Below are 25,312 nucleotides of genomic sequence, written 5' to 3' on the forward strand. Positions count from 1 at the left end.
AAACATCTAAGAACAAGATATTGAATGCATTGGAGGATTTATTCAAGGCTTCCTGAGAAAACTCTTGGATGACACACCTCAGGTTTATTCATTAAATTTAAAAATGATGGAAAATGTACCAGAGATCCATGGCTTGTAATGGAATTGCTGAAAACACAGTACAAATTAATACAAATGTCTTCCTTAATCAAATGCTGGGTCCAAATTCCCAATCCATCTATCCCTGGATTGCGGACAAACATATTTTCTGATAATAGTGAAATAGTCTTCACACCGTTTATTGACAGATCACTAGCTGAGCTGTTTTTTGAAAGACAACCAAAGAATCCCCATTGCTAATTCAAAATTGGCACTGTGGTTGGAAAAGAAATAAAACAAAACAATAAGTTTAGAGTTAAATATTACTAGTATATGAAGCTAAAATTGTTGGCTTGAAGAGTTATTATTTGGTCAAAATGTGTGCTTGTGGTGAGGCTGGTTTTTTTTAAATATATCAGTCATATCTTGCTTATCAATCAGCAGCATTTCATGAAAGTGGCCTTTGAAGTTAACCTACTCACTGGTGCCCAGTGTTTTTTTTCTGTCTGGACCATTCAACTCATCTCAGCCGTTTTACAGCAGCATTTGACTGTGTGGGGCTCTGGTAAATCTGAAATCATTGTACATAGATGAGAAATCATTTCAATGGATGAAGTCATGCCTCACACATGTGCACGGGTTTTGGCAATCTTTCTTTAATTGCAGCTTATTGATATGCAAGATCTGATCAATGTGTAGGGACAAATCTAATCTTGCCACTGCCGAACATTCTAGCTGAGTATTTTTTAAGGTAGCCATTTCAGCTGATTGTGGTGATAATTACTGACTGTAGACTTGGTCAATTTCATTTTCTTTCTAGAGATCATTTCATGTTCTGCTTATGATTCTCTGTCTTGGAGTTGTGGTTCAATCAATCATTCAGATTGCTGAAACCGGGGGCAGAATTTCCTCAAGATGGTCAAGTTGTCCTCAAGTAGTCTAGAGACTTAGTGCTGTTGTTTTGTCATGCTGGAAGGAGAGCTGTCTAATCCGTTCACAACTCCTCAGAAAATAAAGTGGTCGGTCCTTTCATGCATCATAGCTCTATTTCCAACAAGACAGAATCTAATGACACCCACTCTTGATATTCAATGCGATTTCAAACACGGAATTCACATTGACATCCTGGAGGTCAACAATGCCCGTGCTCAGCTGAATCAACTACTTCAACATGGTGATTACAAGAGAAGGTCAAAGTCTGGTTATCATTTGACCCTCTGTGACCCTGGATTATTTCCAGCATTGCACAAGTCAGGAGCATGATGGAGTGCTCTCCACTTGCCTGAATGCTCCAACAACAATTAAATGCTCAATATCGTCCAGTCTACTACCATTCAATAGAACTGCATTGTTTATCATCCACTGCAGATACTAGCCAAGGCTACTGTAATGATATTTAATGGCATTCCATGAGAAAACCATTTCGGACCTGGAGAGTCTCCATGAGGAAATAAAACGATTATGTACAATGTTCTGACAGATTGGCCATAAGGTAAAGGAAATCAATTGGGCCCTTAAAAGGGTTGAAGGAAAAACCAGGAAACCTAACAACAGGAGGAATCTGCTGCTACTGCCTATCTTCCTTATATTTCAGAGTTTCTGGAAGGATCGCAGGATCCTGAAGTAATACCAGATTACTACCATCCAGAAGTAAGGAAGCTGAAATCACATTTTATGTGGGTTAAGGATAACCTGCGACTCAGTCAGTTGACATTTACAGGATTCCCTGAGAAAGTGGAGCAGTGTATATCAGCCAGGTGGGACACAGGTCATGCTGGAAGGAGAGATGTCCAATCCATTCACAACTCCTCAGAAAATAAGTGGTCAGTCCTTTCATGTATCATAGCTCTATTTCCAAGTTTATTCGGTATTTCACAAACCTGCAACCTCTCACCAGGATGGAAAAGGGAAACAAGCGTCTGGGAAAACCACCACCTGAAGGCTCTGGTTCAAGTTGTATAATATCCTTACTTGCAACCATTCCCATGTTGAGACAGTATACCTACCCAATGCCTTGCAGTGCTGAATAACATGGCTTGCCACCAGCTTCCCAAGTGCAGTGAAATCAGGTGAATAAATGCAATTCCTGCCAATGAAACCCATGTCCTGAAAATGAGCAAATAAGAGCAATGAATATTGGGATAAAGAAAAATACAGTTGATTCTGGTTTATTGGGACCAATACAATTTGGCCCAATTAAGCAGCTGTCCCAGATAGCTGAGGATTCATGGAAATGGTTAAAAAGGTATAAAAAAGACAAACTACCATTTAACTGAGTAACAAATTAGATATTTAAATGAAATACAGAAAAATTAGGCACTATCAATAGTACTGTAGTACTGTAAAACTATGTATTTATTCCTAATAATTATTGATGGAGGAATTCATCTGCCGTGTTCATTTGATTGAGTGCAAATGAACAAAATCAGTACAAGCACCTAGTGTAGATAATGGACCACCTTCATACAATGCTATTGACAATTGCAACATCCAAATCTTTATTTTTATTGTAACATTCAAGATGATTGTTGATACCTTCAAAGTTTTCATAGTTCCTAATTTGTTGAAAAAGTGAAGTTGTTTTATTTTCACTCCCAGCCGTTTATGGCATCTCCAAGCCTGAATGCTTGAAACTGATGAGCAAAATAGTTCTGAATTGTCCTATTCCTACTTCTTGCCAACTTTAATTGAGAAAAATCACTGCTGTTGAACATAGGCATATGCAATTGACGCTACTTAAAAAAACTGTTTACTCCAAGTATGGTGTAGTGTCTTATGGCCACACAAGTGCGTGCATCTGACGCTAGTTGGAAGTTGTTTGGCAATAGTCTCCTGTCATAATTAAGTGGAATAGTCTCCAAATAAATGAAGGGAATCCTGGCTAGTTTCTCAATTAGTTTTGTTGTTTAAGAGTTGTCCCAAATAAGCAGCTGCCTCGATTAACCAATGACCCAATTAACTGGAAGCTACTGTATTTTTGAATTGGGTAGTCTCATTACAAGTAGATTGAATCAAATTCCAGTAATGAGGTCTAAATTTGTTTGTCAAGGAGGAAATAACTTTAAAGAAAAGGAAAACATTAAGTTTAACTTGTTTAAAACATCTTTTTTTCTCTTGAGCTTGTAAGAACTTAGTTCATTGAGTTGTTGATGTTTTTAATTGCAATTACCACACTATAAATAGGTAGTGCTCAAATGGGATATTAAAATTTTATTTAAAAAGAATAATTTAATTTTCATTGAGGGATGAAATGTAATAGCATTTGCCTTTAACTGGAGGAATAATATACCCTGTGGCACTGCATGTTTCAATGCCCTGGAAAGTATTAAGTTCCGAGTAAGATGATGTCAAGTAAATTTGACGCAAGTAGTCTTGTGTTAGGGTGAAACAAAGTTAATTAGTGTTGATGTTTTAGACCACTACCTAACTAAAGTCTACTTTAAAGGCATGTTTGTTTTTATTAAATAACATGAGAATCAGATTTGGCAGTGATGTTCCCTGTGGTTTGAAAAAACATAAATGAATAATGTCATTAAGGGAAAATACTGGAGGCTAAAAGAGAGCGAGCTTTCTGATTTTAATGTTTATTTTCGCACAGCATGCAAGAAAGAGTAATTTTAAGTGTAGATGGTAAAATGATAGGAGCAACATAAAATAATATTCATTGTAACAATGAGTAATTTTGTGGAGTAGGTTGAAGGAATTTGCTTATTGCAAGTAACATTAAATGATCGTATAAGTATATAATTTGGTACTGCTACTTGTATTTTCTCCAGTGTAAACCTTGGTCAAGCTTTTAATGCATGTTTCTAATTGAAAATGCTCTTGGATTCGTTTCAGAAATAGTGATGAATATCGCAATGTGCAAATTTCACTGAAATTATAAAAAAACTGAAGCAGCAGGGCAGTTGCAGTTTAGTCCATGGATTTCTTTGTGTGGGAACTGATTGCAAGCCAGTCAGAACCAAGATTCAGAGCTATGGCAGCTGTGCTAACAGTTTACACATGGGCTGTCAGCAGCACTTAACTCGAAGCCCGGGTGATGCAGCACTTGGTATTTTCAGTCAAACTCAGGCATTAATGAAAGATTGAAGGGTTGACCTGGGGATCGTGCAGAACTTGTCCTTCAATTGGGACTATATTCAGAATTGCAATATCTTATCTATGTTTCACTTGTTCTATCTTGCCATTGTAATTTGTTTGCTCATTTTTTTCTCTCTTTAGAGTCAAATGTTAATGATGGAAATAATGTTAGCATCACTGCACTGAAGAGAACAACAGAAGGAGTTAAAAGTGCAAATAACTTATTGGAAGTAAGATCTGATTTTGATTTTTAACCATATTCTAGTGGAGCATTAAATTAACCCATTATTTTTGTTACATATACATATACACACATGTGATATTGGAAAATAGTTATTAAAATGAATATGCTGGATTTATATCCTGCATAAATGTTTTCTAAACAGCAATGTTGAAATATAAGACTTCAGACTATTAGTCTGTTTATTCATATACAGCTGAAGTTTAGTGATGTCAGCTGTACTGGAGAATTTGTCTGACAGGGAGTGTTCTGTATGGTTATGCGATTTACCCTGCTACTATACATTATCATATAATAGTCAACACATAGTGGTCCATATATTGTTTACAAAGCCTGCTAATATTCTCATTTGACTTGTCGAACCCATATTTGTATTTAACATGCTTTTTGTTCTTGCAAGTGGGTTATGTTTCAGTTATATTAATCTCAATGTTTTAATCTGTAGCATTTACTTTTGTCAGTGTGTTCTGCTGGATTATTGTGTCCTCTCGCATATAAATTGTGATTGATTTTGAGAAGCATTATATTTTGAAAATGTGTGTTGCCATCTTAATGCAATTTGAGCAGATAATCATGATTCATCTAGATTTCCTCTCACCAATCAAGCTGCCAGCTGACATTTGGCTTGAGTATTTTAATGTGATATTTATTGTGATTATGATAGTAGAATAATAATAGAAGGTGTAATCAAATTTAGTTTGAACATTTGCATGTAATCAACATTTTGAATATTTGTACCAGAGTCACTGCATCAAATTAAGGTGACTGACATTGCATAGCTCTTCAGGGGATAGCTGGCTCCCCATGAATCGTGCCTCAGCATGCTCCGTGCATGACATCCGTGCATGCTCATTCAGATGTAGGAGTCCAAGATGTATTGGAAGTCATATACTAGGGACGTACGAAGCAGAGAAAAGTCAGAGGAGGAGGAGTTTTGGAGCCTGTCCACCTAAACTGAGAGTGAGGTCTGATCAAACTAAGGGCCGGGCTAATTTGGAAATGTCGGGTGCAGGCCAAAATGCGGTGCCAAGGTTCAGGCCCAAAGTACATCGAAGCACCAGGGCCTGGGTCGTAGAGCGAGGAACAACTCAATGTTTGGACAATTTAAACACCAGATAGTTTGAAAGGGCAAGGGATTGGGCCATTTCTGCTGTCTGCTCTGTGATGTTTGCCCTGCTCCGGGTTTCTTGCCTGCAACGTTTTGCTCCACTATGTGATAAACTGAAGCTGAGGCTGTGGGCCTGCTCTGGCTGCTCTGGGCTTCGTGCCTATGGACTCACTTTTGTTCTGAATGCTGCTTGCATGCTTTTATTGTTTGCACGATTTGGGTGCTGTTGGTCTTTTTTTAAATGGGCTCTTTTTGGGTTTCTTGTTTTGTGGCTGCCTGTAAGGAGACGAATCTTAGTATGTATAATATATACATACTCAGATAATAAATGTATTTTAAACTTTTGAACTTTGGGATATTTAAATTCCTGTTCTGCCATTGGACTATCTGTCAGGCCCAAACAAAAAGCATTGCAGTGCTTATACAGTCAGGTTGCAGATCATATCTTGTGTTCTTGGCTTTCTTAAGGTGGGTTAGGGTTATTGATCCTGTGAACATAGGGAAGGCCAACTTGGCATTTGTTATGCTTTTTAATATTAAACATTTTAAAACATTTATAGTCTTTTAAAAATGACAATAGTTCTTATTTATTCAGCACTTGATAAATAGTTGATTTTAATAGTAGGAATGAGCCAAGCATCCTTCAAATATAGATAACAGTATGCCTCAATTTTCCTGCCAGAATCCTGTATCTCTCTGCACCCAGAAATAATCTCTCCATCATTTTCAATGTACTAAATAATTGTGATCTACACCTTTCTGAATATTTAAAACCTCAATGCAAAATTATGTCTCCTCTCAGTTCTAACCCAGCTTTGAAAATTAAGCATATTTAAAAGGCAGTTTTTAAAATGAAAGTATTTCTGAATTTAGGAGAAACTGCAGTTAAAACATAGCCCAAATGTATATCAGTGACTTAAATGAAAATGCTGTGTAGATGATACTGAGGTTGTTGAACAAGACTATCAAAGAATTAAGTGGGATGTAAGTCAGTTACAAATATGGGCAAAGAAGCAGCAGATAGAGCAAAGAGGTTTTGAATTTTGGGAGGTCAAATGAAAGGAGAACGTATGTGATGAATGGCCCTTCAACAGGATTGACGTACTGAAAGTTCTTGGGGTCCAAATCCTTAGTTCTGAAAATGGCTGTGCAGGTGGATAAGATGGTAAATGGGGCATATGGCCTGCTTGCCTTCATTGGTAGGGTGTTGATTGTACGAGTAAGGAGGTCATACTACAGCTATGTAAAACATCAGTCAGACTACTTTCAGAGAACTGTATGTAGTTCTGTTTACTCCATTATTGTAAAGATGTGGAAAGGGTGCAAAAGGGGTTTACCTGGATGTTGCCTGCATTAGAGTGTAAGAGCTGATGTGAGGATACTTAATTCTAAAGTCATTTGTTCAGGGAAAAAATGTATTCCTTTTACTGATACTTCTTTCCTATACTTTGAACAATGTTTTCCCATAATATAAGCAATATTTTCATTTGTGCATTGTTTATTTTATCAATTCATAGATCCATCTTTTTCAGCTAATTTTGTTATATGTAGGTTGACAATGTCAGTGTAAGTAATTATACATAGATAGTTCATCTCTAATAATAAAGAGAACTCTGAGCTGTTTCCATGTAGGTATCTATATTAGTGTTTTGTTTTGGTCCTTGTCTAAGAATTGTAATCAAAACTGTCTTTCACCTTTCAAGGGCAAGAGATGGGGCAGAAATCCAAGACTCTAAGTTCAAACCTGCTCATGTCAAGGAAATATCAGAATTGTGGGGGAAGAAAAGTTTTAGGTAGCCTGCAGTCAGTTTCTTTCCCAAAAATAGACAAGACCAGGAACTGTGCATACTTAAGGAACTATAGAGGTAGTCATTAGTCCCCTGCCTAACTGACTTCCTTTGCTATCTTTGGACTTGCAAGCCATTTTACGGCAGATGTATGGTGGCTCTGAAAGATGGTTTGCTTTCTCTGGCTTCTGTTCCATTAGAGAAGTGCCTAGGCATTTCACAAGGATGAAATTAAGTTTTAGAAATTGTGGTTGGATAATCTTTAACGAAAGTGTCTGTGGAGCAATTATTTATGTTCACATTGGGGATTAATTAACCTTGGGTATTTTGACTTTTTTTGCACACTAGACCCTCAGTCATTTAGAACTATTGAGTTCATTAATTTAGAATTTAGTGAAATTGGCGTTTTGACTTTACACTCTAATCCATCAAGTAAAATGCTATTAGGTAGGAAGTGCTTTACTTTTGAGCTTTGAATCTTAATCAAATACCAACGTTGAAAATGTGGAATATTGTCTTGAAACTACATTATTTAGGATGTATTTTCAAAATGTAGAATTCATGCTGTGCTATTTCCATATTTTCGGTGTATCCTCGCTGTGCTCCAGCCCTCATGCTGTTATCACTCCATAGGAAGATATTTAGATGATTTTATAAAGCAGTTGTGAAGTAGCTTCAACAAGAAATGTTTACTGCTTCACCATAAATTGGAAGTGACTGTTACTGAGAAAGCAGAGGACAATGGCAGAGTGTGCTTAATTTTCCAGTGATCAAGTATTTAGCTGGTGAAAATATAATGCGCTCACAAATGAGATTCAGATAAAAAGGAGCAGGGATATTTCAAGTGAGCTTTTGGTCATAATTCATGGCTAATCAGGCTTACATGCTCAATTCCATTTCTATTCCATTCCTCATAGTCCCATATCTATTCAATATAGATATCTATCTGAATCTTGGATACCCAGAAAATGGTTTGCCATTAGACTAATTCAGTTCTTTGATTTTGTTCACTATTTACTGGGGTTAAGAATTCTGAAGATGGACTGCCTTTTGAAAGAAGAAATTCCTCCTCCTCTCAATCCTCAGTAGTAATCTTTACTACCATACTACTATGTCACCTATTCTAGACTCTCTCACCAGGACAAAGATCCATTCAGCACCAACCCTTCAGTAGAGTATATGAATGTGTGACATCATTTTATAATGTATCTTATGCATGTTTATGTTGTAAGACCAATCTTTAATAAACCAGATTCATATTTTAAAGATGTATTTCTAGCATGTTATTTTTCAAATTGGATATTACTGCTCCAAAACATGCAATGTATAGCAAACGATGAAGAAAAAACCCGAGCTGCCTAATCTGAGGTGGTAGAGATTTAGAACTATTTTAACTCAGCGCCATGGGAACTTGCAGAAAGTGACAATTGTCCAGTAGCATTTACATCCACTATGGTGCAGTGCTTTGAGAGGTTGGTGGTGAAACATGTCAACTCCTGCCTGAGGAGTGACTTGGATCTGCTCCAGTTTGCCTACTGTACAGCCAGTCAACAGCATTGTCTCTTCACTCAACTCTGAAACACTGAGCGGTGAAGATGCATACATCCGGATGCTCTTCATAAACTACAGCTCAGCATTCACTACTATCATTCCCTCAAAACTACTCAATAAGCTTCAAGACCTTGGTCTCAATACCTCCTTGTGCAACTGGTCTTCGATTTGCTCACTTGCAGATCCTAGTCATTTCCGATTGGCAACATCTCCTCCACGATCGCCATTAGGTACACCACAAGGCTGTGTGCTTAGCTCCTTGTTCTACTCACTTTGTACTCATGACTATGTGGCTAAGCACAGCTCCGAAGCTATATGTAAGTTTGTAGTCGTTGGCTGAATTAAAGGTGGTGATGAATCAGCATATAGGAGGGAGACTGAAAATCTGGCTGAGTGGTGTGACAACATCCATCTGTCACTCAATGTCAGTAATACCCAGGGGCTGATTATTGACTTAAGGAGGAGGAAACAAAAGGTACATCAGCCAGTCCTCATCAGATCAGAGGTGCAGAGAGTCAGCATCTTAAAATTCCCCAGTGTTAATATTTCAGAGGACCTGTTCTAGGCCCAGCAGTAAATGCCATTACAAAGAAAGCTCAGCAGTGCCTCTACGTTCTTAGACATTTGCAAAGATTCAGCATGTTATCTAAAACTTTGCTAAACTTCTATAGATGTGTGGTGGAGAGTATATTAACTGGCTACATCACAGCCTGGTAGGGGAACACCAAGGCCTTGAATGGAAATCCCTACAAAAATAATGGATACAGCCCAATCCATCATGGGTAAAGCACTTCCCACCACTGAGTACATTTACATGGGGACTGTTGCCAGAAAGCAGCACCTATCATCAAGGTCATGATTTCGTCTCACTGCTGCCATTGGGAAGGATATACAGGAGCCTCAGGACCCTCACCATCAGGTTCAGGAACAATTATTAGCTCTCAATCATCACGCTGTTGATCCAGGGACGATAACTTCAATCACCCCAACACAGAATTGCTCTAACAACTTATGGACTCTTCATTTCATGTTCTCGATATTTATTGTTTATTTATTTGTTATTATTAGTTTGCTTTTTTTTGTATTTACTGTGAATACCCACAAGAGAATGAATCTCGGGTTTGTATATGGTGACGTATATATACTTTGATGACGAATTTACTTTGAACTTTGATTAACAATTCAAGACTGTAAACAAAATTTCAGCTGTGAAATTAGTGACTATTTAGCAGTGTTGAAGAATTTATTATGATGTATTTTGGCTTGTTTCTGCAGCCAGGCTCCTGTACAGTTTCACAGCCCAAACTGTTCATATTGTTATATATAATATTTAAGCTTGCCTGAGTTTCTAAAAATACCAAATAATTCCATTTCGTGTACACTGTCAATATTATTGTGATGCCAAATTCAGTGCTGTACATTTTCCTGCACAATATTTTCCTGTTCTTGTTTGTTGCTTTGTATTCTTAATGTTACTGTACTTAAGTCCTGAAGGTTACATGCATGACATGGCCAAGCCCCCTCAGAATCTTACCTGTTTCAATGATCTCTCTCGTTCTTCTGAACACCCAGAGAATTTTCATATCTGCATTCTGCTTAAAATTTCCTCAAGAGTAAAATCCCCTCATCCCAGGAAGCAATTTAGAGAATCTTATCTGGACTCCCACTAAGTTATTCCTTTTAGTTGTATTTTACAGGGGTTTGGTATGACTACGTGCAGAGATGAAGCACGATTTCTTTATTCTTGTACTTCATTCCCTTTGCATTAAATGCTAACATTCCTTTTGCATACCTGCGTGCAAGAGAATGTAGTTTACACCTCCTTCCGTCCTTTCTCTTGTAAGGACCATCCTTTTCTCTCAGTTTCTGTCTCCTACGTTCTGTTTTTGAGATGATGCTTTCTGTTCCATGTATACAGCTAAATGAAACATTCCTCTGGGGCTAAGGTGCAAAGCACAGTACATATAGTCACACACAGCACTCGTGGTTAAGATACAGCATATATAATTATAATAGAGCACAGTACAGTCACAAAAGAATACTAGCACATATTTGAGCGGCATGGCCTAAAGATTGATGGTGCATGCACAGTCCTGAAAGTGTGTTTCTGCAAGAATAAACAAGCAGCAGTTCATCTCTTGCTTGGTTAGTTGCAGGTGAAGGTAATTCAGATTGTTTTCCAGGGAGCAAGCAATAGAGAGCTGTATTGACGGGAGAACCAGCCTGCGGGAGTTATTTTGTTAACCTAGCACAGATTCCAGTGCGTTCTCTCACACTGTTCCTGGCATTACCTCTCCTGGGTGATTGTAACAAGTAGCACTGTGATATGGGGCCTGGAGGTCTTGGTCCTCCAATAACCCAAGCCTGTGCAGCTCCTCTACTGTTTGAACCAGACTTACTGCATTCTGCTTTACGAATATCCTACATGGTCTTACGACCGTAAGAAAAACTTGAAAGATAAACAATTGCACCATTTGTCCAGCTTACTGCTCTTCTGTTTTCTCTTGCATCACTTCTGCCCTCTGGCTGCTCACCCTCCCCTCCATCCCTGAGATTGTTCTGCAATCTTTATTTAAGGCAATATCCATGACTACGGCACCCAGGAGGCAACATGCCATCTCAGAATCTTGATCCTGGCCACAGAATATCCTGTTGATCTTGCAAATCTCCTGTCCCTGCAGCTCTCCTAGTCTCCACCTTCCCCATGGTGCGTTGGAGCCCATAATATTGGCATATATTGATCCAATTGAAATTTTGTGCACTTTTGAATCCCATTATTTGTCTATTTAAGTATCAATCATACACATTTCAAGTGTTAATTTTTGTGTTAAAGGCCTATAATAGTTGAAAATTAGTAAAAGACCTGTCCAATATTAAGTGTTGCCCTAGAATCCCAGTTTGAATCTTTACCTTCTTTTGGTATGCTTGGGGACCTTGGCTCCCAGGCTGGAAGAGAAAGGCTGTACACAAGCTGGGCTTGCAAGTGCCGTTTTCATAGTGGGTAACACTGACTCTGTCAGCCACCTGTCAATGTCCACTTGTTTAACCAAAAGGGAAGGAGCAAGTGGCAAGTGCATTGGATGCCCTAATGGTATCCCATGCAGAAGTACATCTGTTACACAGTTTGGAGTAAAGCACATTGTCATGAGAGACAATGGAACTACCTCTGTCCACCACTTTTGTCTGGTTTCCTGATACAATTTAACCAACTAGTTTTTCAGGGCCATCATTTTGTCTTTCTACTGCCTGTATAGATTGTGGGTCATACAGGCAGGTAAAGTGATGATAACCATTATCATTTGAGATCTTCTCTGGGATTCCAAACCTGCTAATAGATTCACATAATTAAAAGTTTAGGAACAGTTACAGCATCATTACTATGAGCTAGATGGGCTTCTTCCCATTGAGAAAACAAATATAGAGTAACAAGTGTATAGCTAAACATTTCGGGAACTGCATGAAATCTGTTTGAAGACGTACAATTGGACTCCAATGAGGAGGGCCCAGCAATGGCAGAAACTGGCAATATTTTCCTGCCACACATTTTAATTCCACGTCCCATTCCCATTCTGATATGTCTATCCATGGCCTCCTCTACTATCAAGATGAAGCCACACTCAGGTTGGAGGAACAACACCTTATATACCGGGTAGGTAGCCTCCAACCTGATGGCATGAACATTGACTTCTCTAACTTCCATTAATGCCCCTCCTCCCCTTCTTACTCCATCCCTGACATATTTAATTGTTTGTTTTTTTTCCTCTCTCTCTGCTCATCACTCTACCTGTTCTCCATCTCCCTCTGGTGCTCCCCCTCCCCCTTTCTTTCTCCTGAGGCCTCCCGTCCCATGGTCCTTTCCCTTCTCTAGCTCTGTATCACTTTCGCTAATCACCTTTCCAGCTCTTAGCTTCATCCCACCCCCTCCAGTCTTCTCCTATCATTTTGCATTTCCCCCTCCCCCCACTACTTTCAAATCTCTTAGTATCTTTCCTTTCAGTTAGTCCTGACGAAGGGTCTCGGCCCGAAACATCGACAGTGCTTCTCCTTATAGATGCTGCCTGGCCTGCTGTGTTCCACCAGCATTTTGTGTGTGTTGTTTAAATTTCCAGCATCTGCAGATTTCCTCGTGTTTGAATATTTTCCTGGGGTTATGTTCTTGTAATTCATACACTTCACCACCACTTTTTCTGCTATATTTTGACACATCCCACTCATTTTTGATTATAACCCATCATTGATGGTCTTGCACATGGTATGTTTTCATCCAAGAAGTCCCTTTTGCCTCTGATGCATCACACAGTACTTGTATAGGTTCATTAATAGAATTTGTGGAAGAGTTGGCAGTCTGAACATACTGGGGTACCACATGGCCATTAGGATCTCCTGTTGCTGCCTTGGCAGTGGAGTAAATCTGTGTGTTACCTGTTGTAATTTCATCATCCCCATTAGTATGAGCTGTAGATTTTACGATAGCAATTGCAGAAAGTAGTTCAATAGTGGTAAAAAGATTTGTGATTTCACCATGTTTTGTTAAGGTGAAAAACCCATGTAGTTTCCTTAACTGTCTAGTCTGAATGCATAATGAGAGTCAGCCTAAATGTTTACAGCAGCTGCAGGAATGCGGGAAAGCTCTTGTTAAGTCTAGCCATTTAGAAGATGGTAAGTCCTATGATAATGTGACTAAATTAATGCACTGTGGTTTGACCAAAGCCACAGTTTCTCCTTCAACATCTTGTGACTCTTGCCACCCCTGAGCACTCAAAGTGACCACAAAGTCTCATTCAGAAGTTTAATGGCTTGGGAAACGTAATGATAAATCATCTATATTTTAAGCAGCATGGAAGGATTTTAGTAAGATCTAATTTAACTTCGAAAGGGTTCAGCAGATATTATTTGCCCCATGTCATTACCTCCTTTCACTCAGAGGATCTCTGGTAGTTGAGTTAGTAGAGATTCCATCCGTAAAAACGGCAGGGGATGGAGGGATACAGACCATATGCAAATATATGACAGCATGGATAATGTGGGCCAAAGGGCCTGCTCCAGTACTGTATTGTTTTGTGTTCTATGTTTAATCATGTACATTTGTTTTATCTTTAAGTCATTACTGTAGATTTTAAATGGCTGAATTCCCAGGACTGATCCTTAGGGTACATCCTAGTTACAGCTTGGCATCTTGAAAATGATCACACTTTGCCTGCAGTTAATCAGTCCTCTCATTTATTAACCCCAGCCAAAGATCCAAAGGTGTCTGAGATGTGCCAGGTGCAGGGTTAATGACAGGTTTCTTACCAGGTGGAGGAACAGATGGTGTGGAGGAGATCTGACTGGATTGGAAACTTGTCTTTTGAAGATAGGTTGAGCAAGCTGGGACTTCTCTCTTTGGAGCGAAGGAGGATAAGAGGTGATTTGATAGAGGTTCAAAGTAAGTTTATTCTCAAAGTACATATATGTCACTATATACAAACATGAGATTCATTTTCTTGTGGGCATACTCAATAAATTTAAAATAAAATAATAACCATAATAGAATCAATGAAAGATCGCACCAGTGTGCAAAACACACCAAACTGTGCAAGTACAAAATAATAATTCATAACTAAATACACAATAAATATTGAGAACATGAGATGAAGTGTTCTTAAAAGTGAGTGGGAACATTTCAGTGATGGGACAAGTGAAGTTATCCTCTTTAGTTCAAGAGCCTGATGCTTGAGGGGTAATAACTGTTCCTGAACCTGTTGGTGTGAGTCCTGAGGCAGCCGCAGAGCATTAAGGTCTGCCTGGTTGGTGGGGGTCCCTGATGATGCATGCTGCTTTCCTGCCACAACATTTTGTGTAGATGTGCTCAGGTGGAGAGGGCTTTACAGGTGGTCTGTGCCATGTCCACAACTTTTTGTAGGATTTCAGTTCAAGGGCGTTGGGGTTTCCTTTCCAGGCTGTGATGCAACCAGTCAATATACTCCACTACACATCTATAGAAGTTCATCAAAGTTGTGGATGTCATGCCAAATCTTTGCAAGCATCTAAGGAAGTAGGGGTGTTGTCATACTTGTGCTAGTGTGCTAAGTCCAGGACAGGTCCTCTGAAATGGTAGCACTCAAAAATTTAAAGTTGCTGACCCTCGACACTCCTGATCCTCTGATGAGGTGGGGCTATAGCCCTCTGGATGCCTCTTCCTGAATTGAGTAATCAGCTCCTTGGTCTTGCTGATATTGAGTAAGAAGTTGTTGTCATGGCACCACTCAGCCAGATTTTCAACTCTCCTCCTATATGCTGCTTCATCACCATCTTTAATTTGGTACATGACATGGTGTTGTAAGCAAACTTGAAAGTGGAACTGGGGCTGTGCTTAGCCACACAGTCGTAAATGTAAGGCAAGTGGAACTAAGCACACAGCCTTGTGATGCAACTGTGCTGATTGAGATTGTGGAGGAGATATTGTTGCCAATGCAAACAGTTGAGGAAATTGAGGGTCCAATTGCACAATGAGGTATTAAGGCTAAGGTATTGAAGCTTATTGGTTAGTTTTGAGGGAGTCATATTATTGCATGCTGAGCTGTAGTCATTATAGAGCATCCTGATGTACGCACCAATATCAATATCTGCTGCCCAGATATTACAGGGTTGAGTTGAGTGAAGAGCCAATGAGATGACATCTGCTGTGGACCTATTGCACTGGTAGGCAAATTAGAGTGGATCCAAGTCACGTCTCAGGCAGGAGTTAATATATTTCATCAAAGACCTCTCAAAACACTTCATTACTGTGGATGTAATTGCTACTGGATGATAGTCATTGAGGCAGGTTACCACGTTCTTCTTAGGCACTGGTACTAGTGAAGCTTGCTAAAAAGTAGGTTGGTACCTCAGACTGCTGAAGTAAGAGCTTAAAGATCTCAGTGAACACTCCAGCCATTTAATCAGCACATGTCTTTAGTACTTTGCTAGCTACCCTTAGTTAGACTTTAGTTGGACCCCACTTGGAGTACTGTGTTCAGTTCTGGTCACCTCACTACAGGAAGGATGTGGATTCTATAGAGAGAGTGCAGAGGAGATTTACAGGGATGTTGCCTGAATTGGAGAGCATACCTTATGAGAATAGGTTGACTGAACTTGGCCTTTTCCCCTTGGAGCAACGGAGGATGAGAGGTGACCTGATAGAGGTGTACAAGATGATGAGAGGTATTGATTGTGTGGATAGCCAGAGGCTTTTTCCCAGGGCTGAAATGGCTAGCACGAGAGGGTGTAGTTTTAAGGTGCTTGGTACAAGGGGGATGTCAGAGGTAAGTTTTTCACACAGAGAGTGGTGGATGTGTGGAATGCGCTGCCAGCGACAGTGGTCGATGCAGATACAATAGGGTCTTTTAAGAGACTCTTGGATAGGTACATGGAGCTTAGAAAAATAGACGGCTATACCTAGGGAAATTCAAGGCAGTTTCCAGAGTAGGTTACTTGGTTGGCACAGCATTGTGGGCCAAAGGGCTTGTAACGTGCTGTAAATTTCTATGTTCCCTGTCTGGGCCTGTTGCTTTTCGTGGGTTTCACCTTCTTGTAGGATGCTCAGAGAATGAAATTACAGGATCATCACGGCTGTGTGATGTGATGGTTCCACCACGTTTTGACAGTTGAAGCAAGCGTAAAAGGCATTGAGATCTTCTAGAAGTGAAACTCTGTTGTTGCTTATGTTGCTTGATTTTCCTTTGTAAGAAGAGATGGTCTTCAAGCCCTGCCACGACTGTTGAGCATCCATCATAGATTCAAGTTTAAGTTATAAATGGTAAATGCTGACTCTTCATTTCCTTTTATAGCTGATGTCTGACTTCTGAATTGAACTAACACTTTGTGTGTTGCTACAATGCGTTTGATGTTGTCTACATCAGTCTCTTCAAGGTGTCTGACGAGAATCCACTGAGAGACTGTTGGAAGAAATAGGAGAGTGGCAAATTGGATCCAAAATTATCTGAGTGGCAGGGGCCAGGTGGCCATGATTGAGAGCTTTTTATGACGAGAATGTGTTAATAATGGAGTTCCACAATCCTTTATCCCTGATTCTTCATTTTTAAAATTCTACATGGTAATGTTTTTTCTTTTGAAGGTAGGCAGTTCAATAAGGACAAGCAGTTGACAGAAATAGAGGCTGTGTGGTTGATAGTGAGGGGAAAGGCCTTAGACTGCAAAACAATATGGATAGATTGTTCAATAGGACAGGAAGTGCAAAATAAAATTGAAGCCTGACAAAAGTGAGGTGTAGATCTTGAGTATCTAGTCAAGGCTAGCTACTGAGATGAGGGGAGGTCTCCTGTTCACAAATAAACTCTGATGTCGTTGTGGAAAATGTTACTGTGTTTTCCTGAATTCAAAGTTTGATTAAGGACATTATTGAGACTTTCAGATCTTCTGTCTTAAATGAATCTAAAGGTGTCTACACCATTGTGATAATAATGGTTACTGGGTGCTATTGAAACCTTTTGACAGCCTTTGACTTTGCTAACTGTGAATATTGTCATTGTTTTTGTGCATTTAAAACTTAAAAATTAAGTAAGCAATTTTAAGTTCATTAAGACGATTTAAAAGTAAAAATAATGCATTGAACTAAAACTCATGAAATCAAAGAATTAAATAGATTGAACAAAATAATGCATCTTCTCTTTGCTTTGAAAATATTTGTTCTATGAAATCAATAGGGTATAAATCCTTTCAGGCCTAACCTGCCATAGTACCTGAGTGACAGTTGCCTTTCATAATACCTTGCTGGAGAGTCCCAGTATAGTTTGGCTTCACCCTGGACTTTATGTGGAGTTCACAGCAGAGCCAACTAATTGATTCAATTTTCCAAATCAATAATCTCTGGACTTCACCTTTTGCAGTTTGTATGTGGAGCTTCAGGACTGTTTTCAATTTTAATGGCTGACCATTTGTCCTGTAATTGAAACTGGTGTCAGATGTGAGTGTGATACAGCCCATTATTTCTGTACACTAAAACTTCCCTGCAAGAAGAGGCCCAGTCCATTAGGCATCCTTAATGACTGGTACATCATGCAAATACTCTTGGAGCTTCCTTCTATATGTGTACGTGGTAAGAATATTCATTTTCTTTGACAACTGTAATCAGTTTAGAGGGATTCATGTCAGTTTTTCAGGATAGTTACGTTTGTTCCAATCGCATTGTTTCCAGTGCAAGTTGAAAAGAGTTAAGAAAACATCTGAATATCAAGGAAATCTTCAAGATTTATCATCACAAAATCATTATAAATAGATCATGATGAGCTCACTTATAAATAGGGAGTTGTTTATTTTAAAGAATATGTATTCAACAAAAGTGACATTTCTACACTGCAGTGAGTGGCAGTTAAAGTATCTTATCAAAAGCTTATCACTAAAAGTATTTCAAATTTAATTGTTGCTGTTTAAGTTAAATAAAAAACAAGTGCTAAATTACTGCCTTTGAAAGCACTTACTTAATAGACGTGGAGACTAAGAATGATCAGGTGTCAGAGTGGGGAAATAAAACAGAATGCATAGATCTTTATTATCATTAAGCAATTCATTTTCTTTCATATATATGTCACATTCCCTTTAAAATTTCTGGTGTTATTATCTTCAATTAATTTCCTTGACAAAACATTTAAATCACTCATTTTTTGTTGTGTGTGCTTCATCTCTTGTCTATACTTTTCCTGTTGCTTTGCAAATGCATTATATTTCAACGTGTTGGAACTTGTTGCAGGAGCTGAAAATTCAGTGAGATTGTATTAATTTCTCAGGTGCTTCTTCCTTGAGCTCTCCACCATTATAGAAGCTTGTCTCTAACTAATTTGATTAATTCCTGAAAGAATTGAATACTGCAAAAGCTACATGACTGGACGGCCAGCTGTGTCTCGAGGCAAGCACTTGTACAGTCACAACATTGGCATCTACTCAACAATGAGACAAATGCAGAATATACTTGTTATTGTAAACAACAAATCAATTGAGCCTAATTACCTCCCGGCAGTTCACTTTCACTCATCAACAAAGTGTTAGAAACCATCATTGACAGTCCTATCAAACGGTATTTAACAATAACCTAATCATTGATACCCCGCTGATGCCAGGACCACTCAGACCCAGAGCTCAATGCAGTCTTGGTCCAAACTTGGAACACTGAGGGAATTTAGCAATGAGGGGACAGTGAAAAAGAGTAATGTGATGAAATTGAACTCAATTCAGGGACAGCATAGTTGCACAATATTATTATAGTGGGAGCGACACCTGGTTCAAATCCGCTGCTGTCTGTAAGGAGTTTGTATGTTCTCTTGCTGAGCACGTGGATATCCTCCAGATGCTTCCGTTTTCCCCCATGTTCCAAGATGTAGGTTAATCGGTAACATAGGTGCATTTGAACAGCGCAGCCCTGTGGGCTGGAATGGCCCGTTACTGTGCTGAATAAATGAATACATAAATCAATCAATCAAAGAAAGAAAGGGCATTAAATGTGCAATTTCAGCTAGAGTTCACTTTGTTTTTTTTTAAAGGAATAAGTAGATGGAAGGGTATCTCATGCTGATTGGATTGTCTATTCTATCATACAGATAGCACAACACATACCGCTGCTTGGTTGGCCATATTGTACTGAATAGAAATATTAATTTCCAAGAGATTGTTATAAAGCATGTGTTATGGTTGAGCAGCTTGTACTGGCAGATGTGTTGAGTTGAATGATGAAATAAGATTTCCTTTTGAGCAATTTGTGTTTGTTCTCAATAGCATGTGATACTGCAAGATTTGATTTGCAGTTGTATGGAGTTCAACTTCCCTCATAAGTTAATTATGAAGCCAAACAAGTTGCTATCTGTGAAAACCATTACTCATTGTAGATTGCAGTGTTTGTATTCTTAGGGTGTCATTCAGCAGGTTGGTGTGACCTTGGAATGAAGTATGTGAAATTATGTTCCCAGAGTGCATTACAATTTTGTGATATAACCTACATTTCATTGTTTTATAACATGCCACTAGTGAATTTGTAAAACCAAAATGAACCTGGGCTTATCTATATTAGTCATTAATTAATATGCCTTGTTATTCTACAGTGCCCACAGTATCTCATTAACTTAATGTTCCTGTTACACATCGGTTGAGGAGTTTCATCGACTCGAGACCCACCGCTTTGGTAGCCTTACGATCTTCAGTGTGCAGAATTGGCATTAGTTAACACATTTACACTGTATCCATGTATGCAGTAGATGCGCCCTAAATATGAAATGCCTTGCAAGAGGGAATCAAAGAAGTACCATTAACAGTTCTTAATATTTTAATTCAAATTCATAGAAAACTACTAGAAGAATACCCTTTCAGAAAATCAATACCTGTCTGTAACTGTTGTTCAATATCCCTTATCTGGTATCATCATATTTTATATACGGAGTTGCCTTGTAAAACATTGCTGGTGTTTCCTGTGCTTAGATAGTTAATAGCATCAACCAATCTGAATCAGAAGCCCATACAAAACCAATTAATTAAAAGGTTCCGAAAACTTAATCCAAATTTTTCCATGGCTCTCTAACTTAGTGTAACGTGAAAGAAAATTTATAGGACCTGTACAATGACAATGCAAATTGAAAAGTTAAGAAAAAGATGGAGAGAAGTTTATTATAAAGGTAAAGGTAAAAAGCAGGGAAATCTTTGTGAAGCCTGTCAGAGAGAGGGCAAGCAAATGAAAACAGAGGAGCACAAAGCATTAGAAAGTGACAAGGCAACTGAAAATAGTTGGAGAAACTGACATAATTGTTTTGGTGTCTCTGCAATGCCTTGAGATGACTTGATAATTGAGTATTGGAATGTATTTCCTGTACCTAGTGGTCTGAATTTCTTTAGAAATTCCAGCAATATAATTTCACAATGCTATATAATCATGTTTGTCAAAGTCGTTTTCCTGTACTGCAAATTATTTGGCCACCTGTCCACTTTTGACAAGTTTGTAATTGTGCTTACCACTTCAGAGGGATTTATTCAAAGTATGCCATTTCTTTGAAGGTCTTTTTATTTACTATGTAGCTTAATTCCTTTGTTTGTATAGAAAATGTAAACAAATGTTAAATATGTATAGTCTCCTTAATTCAGAAAAACATGCTGCTATGGAAAGTTATGATTTGTGATTTGTAAAAAGTCTTAAAACATCAAAGCAAGTTCTACTTTTGGTGACATGATTGAGGTTACCTGTTCAGCATTATCAATCACTTTGCTAAATATATATGAGAAAATGTGATTTCACAAAAATTATTCCTTCAATTATTGCCTACCTCCTTTTTCTATTCCAGTGCAAAAATATATTCAAGACAATCCAAATCTTAAAGCTCATGGGCAAAGCTTGGCTTTGTTCTAATGATTGACAGGTAGCAGGAACTTGTATATGCTTCGTATGTCCTGGTACAAGGTTCCAGTATGTTCCATCTCTTAGTCCTTTAACTTTCCTCTTATGAATGCTTGTGTGCAAATGTACTTAAAATCAGATTTGTGGAATTTAAAGAAAAAGAGATTCCAAAAGAGGTTTTTTTTTATTCAGAGGGAGTAGGGCCTAGTTTCAGTTTGTAATGGGTTCTATTAAATTTCCCAGTTAGTTAATGCCTGAGACAATTTGACTTTGATAAAATAGTAATGTGATGTATAATGATACATTCCATTCACATTCTACTGCATAAAATTGCACAGTGCAATATTTCTAATGCTAAACTTTGCTGAATTCTGAATTCTCCTTGATTTTCTGTGCACATTTAATTCTTATTTCACAAGTTTTAAGAAAAAGTCAATGCATTTTACATTGGTCTTCATTATTAGCACATACATATACAACCTAATCGCGCAATGAAAAGGTGAAGGAGACTGATGTTATTTGTATTGGAGATTCTAAAATAGCTGTGAGGGAGGAGGAGAGAAAATTAACAGTGGAAGTGCTGGACTTTCTACCTCTGCCAATCTGATCCTAAACAGGAGAATGTAAATGGTTTGCCGGAAAGATTTTGCTGTTAATTACATTTAAACTACTGAAACAAAAAATTCTCTCATCTGAACTGTTTAAAACCAAAAGTAAGTGGATTTATTTTTGGTTTCTTTAGTTTACATATTAGTTTAATCAGTTACAAATTCCCAATAAGTATGAATAATAATGCATAGCTTAAAATAAGTTTTAATTGGTGATCTGAGTAACATCTGGCCCCAATAGTAATACCGGTAACTATGTTTTGACAATAATGTGGCAGATAGTTGCATATTCATGGTGACATGTTTGCTTATTAAAAAGTGTTCATACGAGAAATAAAAGTGAAAATACTGGAAACACTCAGTAGCTCAAAGAGCTTCTGTAGAAAACAAAACAGTTTTGGGTTGAAGACACCATCAGAATATCATTAAGCTACAAGGAGTGCAGGGCAGATTTTGGAAAATGTGTCAGATCTCTCAGTGGGAGAGCATTTTGGAGATAGTAATCATAATTCTATCTCCTTTACAATTGCAAGAAGGTATTTTGTTTCTTTTGAAGTGAGATTGCTACAGTAGCAAAAGGTGTTCAACCTATTGTGTTCATGCATACTCTTTCAAAGAGCTTTTCAATTAATTCCTGTTCCCTGCTCTTGCTCCAAAGAAATGATTTTTTTCTTTTCCATTTGTAACATTCAACTCTTCTTAGTTTGCTTCTTTTTTCACTAGTTCTCAGGATTGATGTAAAAATGTTGCAGCAAACAAAACACTGATGAACGGTAATTTTGATGGAATCTGTAAAAGCAAGTAAAGTGAAATCTCACTGTTCTTTTTAGTAAAATCATAGTTTGTTTCTGCACACAGAATTGCAATATCTAATACCAGAGTACATGTATTTAATGTGAGAGGGATTGAGTTCAAAGAAGATGTGTGGGACAAGTTTTTTTACACAGAGGTTAGTGGGTACCTGGAATGTATTGTCTGGGGTGGTGATGGAGGCGAATACAACAGAGCTATTCAAGAAACTCTGAAATGGGCGTGTAAATAGGCGCCACAGTAGTGTATTGGTCAGCGTGATGCTGTTACAGTTCAGGTGGTCCAGAGTTCCGGGTTCAATTCCGGCACCGTTGTGTGAGGAGCCTCTGTACATCCTCCCCGTGGAATGCATGGGTTTTCTCTGCATCCTCTGGTTTCCTCCTACAGTCCAAAGACGTACTGGGTGGGCAAACTGGTCATTGTAAATTGTCCCGCGATTAGGTTAGGGTTAATCAGGTCTGTTGGGGGTTGCTGGGGCAGTGTGGTTTGAAGGCCCAGAAAAGCCTGCTCTGTGCTATATCACTAACAACAATTGTGCAGGAAATGTAAGCAAATGGACAGAGATTAGACAGAAGGTATTAGTTTAGTTGGGTATTTGTTTACTAATTTAATTAATTCAGCAATACATTTTGGGGCCGAGGACCTGTCCCTGTGCTGTACTGTTACAGGATGAATTAACCGGCACTTTAATTATGTTAATATTGTTACTGCACCATTACTTATGTGTCAGAAGCAGAAGGAGTTTAACTTAACTGTAAAGATTCCTGCAGTAGCCAGTTGATTGTAGAATGAGTGCAGAAGTAGGTATTACTCCCTTGTGGCCAGTGGTACGAATAGCACCACTGGCCACAATAAGAGAGAAGAGTGAGATATGTTTTTTACCGGGTGACTTTATCTAACCAGAATCATATGGGAGAAATACATTTATTACAACTTCAGTTAGGAACTGTACGTGATGCCACTGACGATGTCTGGAGTGAAATGTTCCTTATTTCCAATAATAAATTCAACTTCAGAGCGTGCTGAACATTGCTTTGCCACAGCTGTCTAGGTCACAGTGGCTATGAACTTAATAATTTGGCATATGCCAGCTCGAGCTGGAAATGTGTTTTTGACATGGTTCTTTCAGGGAGCTTACAGACACTCACTGTAAGAAGAGGGCTGAATGGATATCATCATGTCCTGCCAGAATGCTGCAGATGGAACAGGCAAAAATGTTTACAAGGATGGTTAGCTTCTGGCATGGGATGTATGAAAAAGTAGTCATACCTCTTAGTAGGCACTGTGTATCAGCTTGGAAATGCATTGCAATTTGAAAGGATTTTGCTCTCCCCATTTCCAGCTAGTGTGTTAATAATGAGCTTTTTGACCACCGATGTGCAATATTTTTAATGTTTTTCTTACTCTGTTGCAGAGAAGAAATTCCTTCACAGTAATAAAAGATTTGCTCTGAAACCACCTTGTAAATATATACATTGTCCTGATAATGGTGCAATAAGTTTTTGAAATTATTTCATTATCACTTCAAAAGAAACAAAATACCTTTTTATAATTGTACGGTTGAATAAGTTAATTTATGTTATATATTTAATTACACTAGATAGAAACTTGAAAATTAGAATAAATGTCTTGTAGTCATTTTAACTAGGTCAAAATACTTAATAAATTCCTTCCATTTTGAAATTTGGTTTATTTTTATTGTAGCTTGATTTATTGCATTGTCCCATGTTGATGGATTGCTGCAATAATTAGCTGACAAAAAGAACAATCTCTGCTGAGGTTTTTCATGCTTTATAGTCTGCATAGTTATCAATAATTATTCCTTCTGGTACCTTGATGAAGGTTTGTTACATGTCCTGGATGCAAGGGGAAAATGTAATGTGATTGTTATTTATAGTTGTAAAGAAATTTATTTTCAGAAAATCACAGCACCGTTTTTCGCAATGTGTGTTATGTTTTTATTGGAAGAAAGAAATAGCTACTTTTCATTCAGTATAATCACTTCTATTTCAGTTCTGGCAGTAGGGTTTATGGAAGGTTAGATTTACACAACCTATTGGACATTTTTCGTTACTTATTGTGCAATAAATGTGTGGTTTTAAAAGCATAAAACAGAAGAATTTTCTTTATTCAACTTGGAGAATTTGTAACACAAAGAGGTTGAAACTCTAGAACAATTTTATCACCAAACATTTTCTTCTATTCAGCAGACACTCAGTTGTCTTGCCGAATCAAACGTTAATATTGATTCTGCTGTCAGATTGGCAGATAAAAATGATAGTTTCAATAATATTTTGGGAATAGTCAAACTGATGCTCTGTTCAGATATCTTGGTAATTATATTTGTATTGTGTGTCTGGATTACAACAAGGACAATTGTTAACTTTGGGAAAGTGATTCAGGCTTTCAGCATTCTACTGAGGGCTACCTTTGAATAGTTGACTAAGAATTTAGCATTTATAATGTTGGTTCCATATAGTAAGTTATTATCATTTGTAATAATTTAATTATAGAGATGGAATTCTTTTTCAGTGTTGAAATAGCAGGAAAGGATTAATTGGAACCAACAATTTTGAGTTTAAATTTGTTATTCTCTGTTGGAAGTACTTTCTATCTGCATAGAACAGTGATTTAGATGAGACAATGGGAGATTATTAAAGTGTCTGAGAGCTTTGCAGTGCAATCTCTTGATTGTTC

General features: G+C 38.0%; 1 protein-coding gene across 6 annotated transcripts in view; it reads left to right on the forward strand.

The window, feature by feature from the left end:
- Nucleotides 1-25,312, forward strand: part of LOC140725527 (inactive N-acetylated-alpha-linked acidic dipeptidase-like protein 2) — a 965,400-nt gene that overhangs the window by 197,873 nt on the left and 742,215 nt on the right. For 5 of the 6 annotated variants that reach the window (XM_073041096.1, XM_073041095.1, XM_073041098.1 and 2 more), the window contains one exon: nt 4,303-4,391. The gene's annotated coding sequence lies outside the window, so the exon portion shown is untranslated. Of the gene's footprint in view, nt 1-4,302; nt 4,392-21,790; nt 21,911-25,312 lie in introns of those variants that run through there. The other variant, XM_073041100.1, reaches the window with a different exon arrangement.

The sequence above is a fragment of the Hemitrygon akajei genome, chromosome 3 (assembly GCF_048418815.1).
Source record: "Hemitrygon akajei chromosome 3, sHemAka1.3, whole genome shotgun sequence".
NCBI lineage: Eukaryota > Metazoa > Chordata > Chondrichthyes > Myliobatiformes > Dasyatidae > Hemitrygon > Hemitrygon akajei.